The sequence below is a fragment of the Artibeus jamaicensis genome, unplaced genomic scaffold (genome assembly GCF_021234435.1).
Source record: "Artibeus jamaicensis isolate MK-2021 breed Jamaican fruit bat unplaced genomic scaffold, CSHL_Jam_final contig_887, whole genome shotgun sequence".
Lineage (NCBI taxonomy): Eukaryota > Metazoa > Chordata > Mammalia > Chiroptera > Phyllostomidae > Artibeus > Artibeus jamaicensis.
In genome coordinates, this window is record NW_026522003.1 from 1,664,274 (window position 1) to 1,676,504 (window position 12,231).

Below are 12,231 nucleotides of genomic sequence, written 5' to 3' on the forward strand. Positions count from 1 at the left end.
TTCATTATGGCCCTCTTGTTCAATTCCTTCCTTTAAAAAGTTAACAAGTGAGCTGTTAGGATGCACTGCTGATCTGTTTCACAGAAGTCTCTAAAATGCTGCTTGGGTGATTTAGGAAAATAGTAGTGTTCTTTCTGTTTCCTGTTCTGTGTCCCCTCTTACTCCCTTAGCCACAGTGAAATGTGAGAGAGAAGTAATTTGTGTATGAATCTCTGACTTTATTTCTTTTCTCAGAATATCTGTAACATTCTTGAGCCCTGTACCTTGGCAAATGGCAGCACAGGTGAAGCAACAGTGTTGTTGATGAGGCTTCCACATTTATGAATTTGGGGTGATAAGGGAACATCTTAGTCAAAAGCTTCTTTTGTAGTGTATTTCTCCTATTCACCCAGTCAGTAAACTGGATCTATTACTTTGTATTTATCAAGCAGGTGGAGCCTCTCTCATTCTCTCTCTTTCTCCGTCTCTCTCTCAGACAGACAGACAGACAGACAGACACACACACACACACACACACACACACACACATCATGTGCTTTTGCTACAAAGCATAAATGAGACAATATAAGGGAAGAACAGGAAGGTGGGAGTACGATGTCTTTGGACTAGGTAGTTCTGGACACTCTGTGTTAAAATTTTTATTCAAGGACTATAATTTCAAATTAAATGTACAAAATAAATAAATATCTATTTTATTATCTGTAGCCATACATTGCCTCTCATATGTTCCTGAATGATGAAAAATAGATTGCAAGTACAGATACAAATACTATTATTGCATATTCAATGACCAAAATATAAAATCCCTCACTTATTGTGGCCTGTGAGGCTTTTACTGATGTTGACAAAAGTGTCATGGGATCTATGATTCCACAGAGTGGAGGGATCTCATTTCAACTTGGGTTTCAATTAGTCAGTAGACTAGTCCACTGGCAGCATCACCGCAACAGAGAGGGAAGGAGCAGAGCAACCCCCCCCCCCCCCCCCCCCGCTCAGAACGGACTCTGCAGGCAGAGGAAGGAGCAGAGCTGTGGAACAGTGCCATCATTCTTGGGCATAAAGAATGCAGACATGAACATTTTGCAGAGTAATTAGAGGGAAGCAAAGCCTACAGCAATAAAGAATTGATATTATAGCTTTGAGAAAATGTATATGCAAATATCAGAAACATTCTGGAGTTTCATAAGGCTGCTTGAACCAGTGAGTGACCTCCCATTGAAAACTGTTTTGGGACAAGAATGTTAGGAGACAAGTAGGTAGGCACAGCAGGACCTAAGAGAAGACAAACCTGGGTTACAAAGTAGATACTGCTTTCTTTGCTATTAAATTCGATGTTTTCACCAATGCCTTATCAGGGAGATTAGAAATTAATAAGTAATTTTATTATTTTTAAGGATTTAGCTTCTTTATTTTTTATTATTTAAATATGTTTTATTGATTATGCTATTACAGTCATCCCAATATTTTTTTTCCATTTACCTCCTTCCACCTGGTACTGCCATTCCCTCTAGCAATCCCCAAACTTAGTTTATGTCCATGGGTCATGCATAGAAGTTCTTTGACTACTCCATTACTTATACTATTCTTAACACCCCTCTGTCTATTTTGTACCTATCAGTAATACTTCTTAATCTCTATGCCTTCCCCCTATTCTTCCCCTTCTTCAACTGATTACCTTCTAAGATATCTCCATATCTATGATTCCATTCCTGTTCTAGTTGTTTGCTTAGTTTGTTTTTTAGATTCAGTTGTCAATAGTTGTGAACCTGTTGCCATTTTAACGTTCATAGTTTTGATCTTCTTTTTCTGAAATGAGTCCCTTTAACATTTCATGTAATAATGGCTTGGGGATGATGAACTCCTTTAGCTTTACTTTGTCTGGGAAGCACTTTATCTGTCCTTCAATTCTACATGATAGCTTTGCTGGGTAGAGAAATCTAGGTTGCAGGTCCTTGCTTTTCATCACTTTGAATACTTCCTGCCAGTCCCTTCTTTACTGCAAAGCTTCTTTTGAGAAATCAGATGACAATCTCATGAGAACTCCTTTGAAGGCAACTCTCTCTTTTTCTCTTGCTATTTTAAAGATTCTCTCATCTTTAACCTTTGGCATTTTAATTGTGATGTGTCTTCATGTGGTCCTCTTTAATTCCCTCTTGTTTGGGATTCTGTGCTTCCTGGACTTGTATGTCTATTTCCTTTATCAAATTAAGGAAGTTTTCTTTCATTATTTTTTCAAATAAGTTTTCTATTTCTTGTTCTTCCTCTTCTCCTTCTGATACTGTTATGATTCAGATGTTGGTACATTTAAAGATGTTCCAGAGGTTCCTAAGCTTATTCTCATTGTTTTGCATTCTTTTTTCTTCCTACTATTCTGATTGAATGCTTTTTCTTTCCTTGTGTTCCAAATTGTTGATTTGATTCTTGACTTCATCCTCTCCACTGTTGGTTCCCTGTAGATTTTTCTTTATTTCATTTAATGCAAACTTCTTATCTGCCTGGGTTTTTTTTATGCCATCAAGGTACCCAATGAGTTCCTGGAACATCCTGATAACCAGTGTTTTGAACTCTGCATTTAATAGGTTGCTTATCTCCATTTAATTTAGTTCTTTTTCTGAAGTTTTGTTCTGTTCATTTATTTGGGACATTTTTCTTTGTCTCCTCATTTTGGCAGCCTCCCTATGTATTAGGTAGAGCTGCCTTGACTCCCTGTCTCAGTAGTGTGGCTATTGTAAAAAAATATACCTGTTAAGTTATATGGGGTGAAGCCTTAGGTGATCGATAGGGAGGGATAACCTGTGTCACCACTCTTGCTCTGTGTGTAGGAAGGCTTACAGAGTGGATTACAACACTGCCTGTCCTCTAGAGTTTTGCCCAGGAGGAAGCTGTGTTTCAGAACTTACACTTCCATTTCTCCCTGTATGTGACTGGTGCCCTTCCAGCTGTTGCCCTGGTTTGAATCCCAGAGGCAGTGGGTCTGCATGATTCCTAAGTCCATTGTGCACCCTTTAAGAGCGGTATCTTGGAAATCTGGCAGTTTCTTCTGCCACCCTACCCCTCCATTGGTTTTTATAGTCAGAAGTTATGGGGACTTATCTTCCTGGTGCTAGAACCCACGAAGGAAGGGCTGGTTGGTGTAGGCTGGGGCTGGGATCCCTTGCTCCCAAGGTTTCCTTCCCATGTTTTTACCCACCACACGTGGATATGGGACTGTCTGTTCTGGTCTCTGTGTCTTTCCAAACCTCTTTGTATCTCCATCCCTCTGACCCGTCTTGATGACTGTGGCTTCTTTAAATCCTTGGTTGTCGACTTCCATACAGGCTGATTTTCTGACAATTCTGGGTGATACTTGTTTTATAGTCTAGTTGTCTTTTTTGCTGCAATTGTGTGTGGAGGTGAGGCATGTTTACCTGTGCCCCTACCTTGGCTGGAAATCTGTAATCGTATTTTACTGTATTAGATTATATAGTACTTAATTTGCGTTTTCACAGAAGTACATAGCAGGATGCCAACCAGTGATAATGTTTGGGTTAGTTCTAGTATTCAGCAAGAAAATCCCTTTAAACCATGTAGATTTACTAAGACCAGTGTCCCCTAGAAAAGGAAGTATTGACACTACAGAATAAGTATGGGCAACTTCTCAGAAAACTGGCATAGGTCACCTTGGATAATCTCATTTTGGGATAAATACCCTTGAGTCACTGAGAAGTCACTTGGAGAAGCCCCTCCAAGGTAGCCTTGGATGGAGAGTGGCTGAGTGATCCTCAAGGGTTACTAAGAGTGTCTTTCCTTAAAAGGGTCAGTGTATAACCCTGACTGCTATTCTAGAGGAAGTGAAATATGCAAAATAAAAGATATTTATTACTTAGGTATGGACCCCAGAAGATGGAAAATGGATGTCGTGTGGGCCAATGATATGAATATAAGAACCACTCTGAACCCAGCATTCCTTGTTTTTTTTTAGGGCTCTAGTGATGGCTGAGCATGTCTATGAAGAGCATGAACACACAGATTTCTGAAGCCTGGGGAACCGAGGCATGAGGCATCTTTGGCCAAGTTGACCTGAAGGAGTGGAATCACTCTTTAGGGGCTGGATGAGAGCATCCAGCATTTCCTCTCAGATGTCAGGGGAGACTGGTGTCAGCAAGAAACAAAGCAGAAGTCAATTGGGAGGCCCATTGCTTGGTAGTTCCTCTCCTTTCTGAACTGTGGAAGTCTCCTGGATTTTTAGAGAAGTCAGGTGAGGTGTGGGGAAGGCCTAGAGAAGTAAGTAACAATCTTCTTGCTTATTTGGCAGGTAGTCATTCTAACAATTAGTTTGAAAACTAAAAGAGACATGAGAGTATTTGTAGATCAAGTATTTGCATAACATTTTTATTCAGTAGATTTGGGTTCAGGTCTTTTCAATTAGTCTTTTTATTTTTTTGAAGCCCTACAATAAGAATCTCTCCACACAGTGTGCTAAGTAGATATATAGATCAGAAAATATTACCTGGCACTGCAGTCAATATTATTTTTTCAAGAAAAACTAGGTAAGAATCCCCTCATAGAATATTCTTTATAAAATATTTGTTTTCTCCCCTCCATTGATAAATGCTGTATATTACAGTCACATATAAAAAATAAAGGGTAATATGTCATAAAAATTATTTCTGACAGTTGCACTAAATGTAAAATTGTTCTCTAATGGAAGCTAATGAGTTTTGACTATGAGGCAGTTAAAAATGAGACCTCATATTTTCAGGAAAGACATGTGCAGGACTCCCCCCGTCGCCGAATCTATCTTCCTTTAAATAAAATGCCCACAGTAAAGAAAATCAAACTTAAAAACACCATGTTTTCTCATTAATTTCAGAATTTTCCTTGCAGGAAGCAATACAGAGCCAGTGAACTAAGCCTCACAGCTGTAGTTCCCACAGCAGGAGTGGGCTGAAGCTGCTGGTTTGGGCACAGACTGAAAGTGTTGGGGGGATCACTGTGCCTCCACGGCACAAAAGTAGGTGGCTGTGAGGTCTCATTGGAAGGCTGTGATATGATGGGTTTTGGGATCAAGAGAGGATGTAATTGTGCATCCTTCTTCACTACTCCACTTAAGACTGGTAAAAACAGAAATTTCATGCTTTCCTCTAGATCCTGTCTGTAACAGGCAGTAGTGCTTGGATGATTGCAGTAGATAATGCAGTCTTCTCCTTCCCTCATGGGTACTCAGGGATGTAGGGCTTTGACCACTTTTACCTCTCTACCTAATCCTGTTCATACAGAACATTTCAGACTAAGTTCACTGATTATCCCTATCACCCAGTTCCTCCCTAGGAAAGCTCAAATAAGTCTCACTGAACCTGTGTCTATCCCTGAACACTGTATGACAATTTCTTTACCCTCAATAAACCCTGAATTCACAGTCTAGTTGAAGCCACGTAATAGCTGCTAATAGCTTTTAATTTTTTTCTTCTGTTCAATTCACGGAAGACTCACATTTAGGTGCCTTGAAAGCTAAAAAGGGGCCTCAAAATATGGTAGTTTTTTCTCTTTACAGAAACATGATTGCAATGGATTGTTCTAGTCCATTAGAATCACTTCAGGCAATTCATTCAGTTCCTCCCTTTTGTTAAAAAAAAAAATCTTTTGAACAGTTTTTTTTCTTGTGAATGGAAACAGTGTCCCCTTCAGGATATTCAGAAAAATTACTGAGAAAGTAATCAATAGAATAGTATAAACAAGCAGAATTTGCTTTTTGTAAGCTTTTGAAGTGTTTCTAAAAATTTCATAGCAAATTAATTTTTAAAAATCTCATTGATTTATTGAGGACATGTGTCAAGCGACAAAAATGTAATTCACATAAGCCTAGGCAACAAGAGAAAGGCATTGGCTCCTAAAACCTTGGCAAGTGCACAAATGTATTGGGCTTCTGGTATCCAGAGTGCTAGGGAACTGAATCCTGCCAGCACTCTCCTTTCATTCCACTTCTCTCTGTATATCTGTTTCATTTACTGAGAACACGACGCAGGAGACATGATTGCAAACATTTTCTAGCTGGGGATTATCTCACAGAGTAGCCACTCTAAAGAAGGACCAAGTACCCTTCTTTTCCTTTCCAAATTAAAAAAAAAATCTGGGATTGGAATTTGCTTACCTTAGACTGACAGGTTTTCCTCCAGGGGCTCAATTTGTGACTGCAGCAGGGTGTGTGTAATAGGAGCGACTCAGCTGGGTTGGGCGTCTACCCTGGTTTGTCAGGAATGCCTGAGGTGGCTACCTGAGGAGTTGCTGTTCTGAGTGGACAAAACAGTAGATGCTCACCACAGCAGTGTTGCCTCAACTGTGTGGACTATTGGTGGGGGAAGATTGGGAGAGTAGGTTTTCATGTTGTTAGCTACTTTCCATGAGTAGCTACTTTCGATGAACTGGTCTGTTTATAAACATCTTGTTTTCCTACAAAAAAGTGTATCTTTTCTGCACCATGTTAATTTTTTGAGAACATCATCACAGCTTATTCAGGTCCTCACTTAACTCTTACACAAAGTTGAGGAAAAAGGAACAAAATATGATATTAATACCTAATATGTACTGAGCTTCACAATACAACAAGCACTGTGTTAAGTGAATCAATAATGTCATTTAATCCTCAGAACATTTATATTTTACAGAAGAGGAAACTGGAGACTATTGGGGTTAAATAATAAGCTTAAGATCATGGAGCTGGTATAGGGTGGAGTGGGATTCAACCCAGTTAACTACTGGGCTAATGCCTGGTCCTGTGTTTTTCTGTGTAAGTATAACAGGCTTCTGTTTAGGATTTGGGGGCAATAATTTTTCACCCATTATACTCACTACAGTCAGTGTGGGACAACTTTACACATCTGATTTCTCAATCTTTAAAAAATCTTAAACTCAATCTTCTGTTGTCTCAAGCAAGATCCCATTGAAATTCCCTTTCCTCCATGAACTCCTCATAACTAATAGAACCATCCAACACTGATTTTTTCCTCCTTGACAACACTTGAGGAAAAAAAATAGAAGACATTAGAATAAATAAAAAACATTATAGTCAAAAGTACATACAAAGCACCCACAAAGTATCAAGTGATGTGACAAATGATGGGATTTGAGTATTACATAATTTCACCAGATCTAGTCTTGGTGTTTAAGGAGTTATAGTTAGGAAGATTAAAATAACATGTAGAGAACAAAAGTTAACAGTGAAAGAGTACATCTTTTTGCGGGGGTATAGGTTCCATATAAATTTAGGGGAGAGAGATTATAGAAGGCCACATGAACTTAGTGCAGTCTCTTTGGAGGAGTTGAGATATGAAGAATTCATAATGTTGAGAGAGAGAGACAGGCAGGGGTGGTTGGGGTTTGGTGGGTCAGAGAAGAGGGTCAAGAAAAAAAATTCAATAATGAAGAGCAAGGATAACATGCTTTTCAACTTGCAAGAGGGATAGATAAGATTCAGAAGACTTAAATAATGTGCTGGGGTAGAAATGATAAATATGGGATGAATCTGAGAGAACTTAAAAGAAAAAAACTGACAAGGTTTGCTACCTGACTATAAACTGTAAAAGTTTCAAGCCTGAATAAAGGAAGGATGTGTTGCTATCTACAGAAACTGGGAAGTATGGAGAGGGACCTGAACTGGGAGAGTTTTTGAAATTGAGATAATAGTGATGTATTAAGTGAACATGGCCAAGTGAAAGTTGGAGATAAAGGACAGAATTTTAGATAAATGGCAAATGCTTACATAAAGCAGAAACTCAATGTACAACATATATTATGCATTACCATATGTATCCTGTAGTATTATCATTACTGTGAATACACGTTTATCCTACTAGACTGTGAGTTCTTTGAAAACAAGGACTTTCTCCTAGTCAGTCTTGATTTCCCAGTATTTGGCATATAATAGGCACACAGTTGATCTATCTGTCTGTTAAAAATAAAATAGGGCTTGCATAACACAGATTGGGTGGCTTAACCAACAGAAATTTATTTCTCACCAAAATCAAAGTTTCAAAAGGTATGATTTCTCCTTGGGCTTCTTTCCTTGGCTTGTAGATGGCAGCCTTTTCATTGTATCCTTGTGTGTCTTTTACCTGTGCTTGAGCACTCATGATGTCTTTCTGTGCCTTAATCTCTTCTTCTTATAAGGGCACCAGTCAGATTAGATTAGGGCCCACCCCAACGGCCTAATTTTAATTTAAAAGTCCTATCTTCAAAATGCAGTCACAGTCTGAGGGGCTGGGAGTGAGGGCTTCAACATAGGAATTTTGAGGGAGCAGTTCAGCCCAGCCCATGCAGTAGGAATGGAACTTTTTTCAAAAGATGAGAATAGAGAGTTGAGATAAAGTACTTGGTATAAAATAGCATCTGTGTTCTGGGTACTTGGAGAAGGTGGGAGATGCAGAATTCAGAATTTTTTTCCTTATGATCTGGTGCAGATTTTGGATTTATAAAATAATATAAATTTTTAGAAAATTTAAATAAAAAGGTTATATATTATAAAAATCATTCATTTAATCAAGATATATTTATGCAAAGTATTAACTGATGATTTTAAAACTTTCTTCCTTAGATGGGATTATATTACCTTTTTCATTCTTTTTTAAAAATTTGAATATTTTATTGTTTATGCTATTATGGTTTTCCCAATTCCTCCCCCTTGCTCCCCTTTCCACAGTCAATTTCCACACTGTTGTCCTGTCTTACAAGGCTTGCTGGATTGATCATTTTAGTATTATGTAGTGACTTTCTTTGTTTTTCTTTATGGCCTTTGTTTTGAAGTCTATTTTGTTAGATATAAGTATTGCTACCCCATCTTTACTTTTCTCTCTCCATTTGCATGGGATGTTTTCTTCCATTCCTTTACTTTCAGTCTGTGTAAATCTTTTGTTCTGAGATGGGTTTCTTGTAGACAGCAAATATATGGGTCATGCTTTCTTACAAATACAGCTACTCTATATCTTTTGATAGGAGTGTTTAACCATTTGCATTTAAGGTTATAATTGATGGGTTCTTACTCATTGTCATTTTTTCCCTTTGAACCTGTTTTTCTCTATTTCTTCTTCTTAAAGCAGTCCCTTTAAGCATCTCTTCTTAAAGCATTCTCCTTAAAGCATCTCTTGCAATGCTGGTTTGGTGGAAATGTACTCCTTTAGCTTTTTTTTTTTTGGCCTGGGAAACTCTTAACTTTGCCTTCCATTTTAAATGATAGTCTTGCTGGATAGAGTAATCTTGGTTGTAGGTCTATGTTTTTCCTTACTTGGAATAATTCATGCCATTCTTTTCTGGTCTGCAGTGTTTCTGTTGAAAAATCATCTGGAAGCTCCCTCCCTCATAGGTAACTAACTGTTTCTGTCTTGCTGCCTTTAAGATTCTCTCTTTGGCTTTAAACTTTGCCACTCTAATTGTGATGTGTCTTCATGTGTACCTCTTTGGAGTCATCTTTTATGAGACTCTCTATGCTTCCTGAACTTGTGTGACTTTTTCCTTCATCAGATTAGGGAAGTCTTCAGTCTTTATAGAAACCCTTGAAACAGGCTTTCTGTCCCCTGCTCCCTTTCTTGTTCTTCTGGTAATCATATAATGTGAATATTGTCACTTTTCATGTAGAACCAAAGCTCTCTTAAACCATACATATTCTTTTTAAGCCTCTTTTCCCTTTTTTGTTGCTCTGAATAGCTGTGTTTTTCCACCTTGTCTTCCAAATTGCTGATTTAATCATCTGCTTCATCTACCCACTTTAATTCCTCCTAGTCTATTCTTCATTTCAGATATTGCATTCTTCATTCCCAACAGGTTCTTATTCATAATTCCTATATCCTTTTCCATGCTGATGTAGTTATCATTAAATTTCTTGAGCATTCTTATAACCATTATTTTGAACTCTACATTTGATAATTTGCTTGCCTCAATTTCATTTAGCTCTTTTTAAAGCATTCCTCTTTTTCTTTCATTTGGAGATTCTTTCTTTGTCCCCCAATTTTAGCTGTATTTTGTTGTTTGTTTCTATGTATTAGATGTGCTTTGACTCCCTTTTTTTGTGGAGTGGCCTTATGTGGTAGGGGTCCAGCAGTGTGGTCTCCTTGATGTCCTAAGCAGGATGCTCGAACAACGTCCTTTGTGTGGGTTATGTGGGCTTTCCTGTTGTATTGGGTCCTGATTTTTATTGGACTGTTGGTGGTGGGAACTCCCCTCCAGTTGGGTGACTGAGAGGTTCAACCACCTTAATGTTCTTGCATGCTGTTGTATAGGTGCTGACAGAACAAAGCAAAAGAACACATAAAACAAAACCAAAAGAAGCAACTCCTCCTTCAACAACAGCAGCAAAACTGATGACAAAAGAGTGAAGAAAAATAAAAGGGAAAAGAGGTATAGAATAGCAGAGAAAGGAAGAAAGGGAAAAAGAATAAGAGAAAAGCAAAGGAAAGAAAAATGATTATGAGAGGAGAAAAGAAAGAGAGCTAGTACAAGTAATGAATAAAAAAAGGGAAATGGGAAAAAGGAGCAAAGAAAGGTAAAGAATAACAAAAATAAAAAAAGGAAAGAAGGAAAACCCAGTAAGCAAAGTCAGGGTAAACAAGAGAGATGAACAAAAAAAAACAGAGAAAGAAAAAAAGTGGAATAAAAGAAAAAAATTTAAAATATAACAAAAAGGCTTTGAAAAAGAAAAAAATAATGAAAATAATGAAAAATAACCAAGTGAAATTTTAGTGCTTGCTTGCTGGATTCTCTCTTTGGGTATGGTTCCAGTGTTGTCTGAGGCTGGTGTAATCCAGTGTCAGGTGCTGTCCACATCTAGGCCTTGGCAGCCTGATCAAAGCTAAAAGTGAGTCACAGTTCATGGCTATTTCCTTTGGGCTTGATCTGTACTGTAAAAGGATGGGCCACTGTACTGTAAAGCTGGCTTTTATCAGCGCTGGGTCCAAGGGTGGGTCACCCACCTGTAGGATCCTCCTCTGCCTCTGTTTGCTGGCCTGCTGTCAGTCTTAGACTAGTCACTGACCTGAATTTCTGAGAGGGTTCCTCTGTCTCCCATGGGAGGTGACTTTCAGACTTCAAGGAAGATGGTGGGTGTGTTCTCCAGCAAACAAGCCACTCATCTGAATTTGTGCTTGATTATTTCCCTGAACTTGGTAGAACAAAGCCCCTAGTAGGCTAGTGGGCAGGGCCTCCAGAGTATAGATTGTGGGTCTCTGTGAAATCAGGAGAGAGTTTCTATTACTCTCCTATAAGGAGGGAGAGCCCATCTGGTCCTTAGAAAAGTTTATGGAATGGCAGTGTCCTAAAGTCAGTCTCCAACAGTCCCTAGTCTGTGTATGTTGCTGTCTCCTCAGTAGGGGTTCAGATGCAGGATGGGAGAAAAGAAAAACCCAAAGCAAAACAAAACAACAAAACAAAAAGAGATGCAGAGTGGGGCGAGCAGAATTCTGGAGGATGAGGTGAGTAGTATTCCACAAGGTAGAGTAATTGATTTTCCCCTGGGAGGGGACTTCTCTTCTCAAGAAAAATGGCTGCTGCAGTATTGAGGTATATCCTAGCATAGAAATCCCCACAGCTACTCTCTCACATGTATCCCTAGTGCCTCCTACTCCAGACTCTCCTCACACAACTACAGTCCATGCCCCCTTCCCATCTCCAGAACCCAAGATGAGTGGCTGTGAAAACAAGACTTGTACTTTGCCCCTTTAAGAAAATAAAATAGTGACTTTGTCTCCAGTAGGCTCTTTCTGTTCCAAGTAGACAAAAGTCCCATGGCCTTTCACAGCTGGATGCTACGAGGATGGTTGATCATAGCGCTGGCACTGCTCTGTGCTTAGGAGCCCAGTCCAGGGTCCAGGCTACTCTCCTCTCAGAGGGAAGTTCCCATAACTGTGCTGTAACCTCAGTCCACCACCCTGTGAACGTGGCTGGACCCTTTAATGGCCTCACCCTTGGTACCAGTCTAAGGGTGTTTTTTGCCCATTTTTGGTTAAAAGTCTCTTTTTTGGAGTAGTCTTCAGTTTATTTCAAGTGACTATTCCCTTCTTAAGCTGTAATTCTAATTTGGTTTGGGGAGGAGGTGTGAGAAAGATCCTCCTACTCCACTACCATCTTGTGACCACCTTTTTCATTCTTAATCTTTATTCATGTTTTCCACTTTTTTATTTCATAGAGTTTATAGAACTTTTGGATTTATTTATAAAGACTATTATTTTGCTTCTAGATTAATTCTACTTTTACTTTTAGACTTTCTCT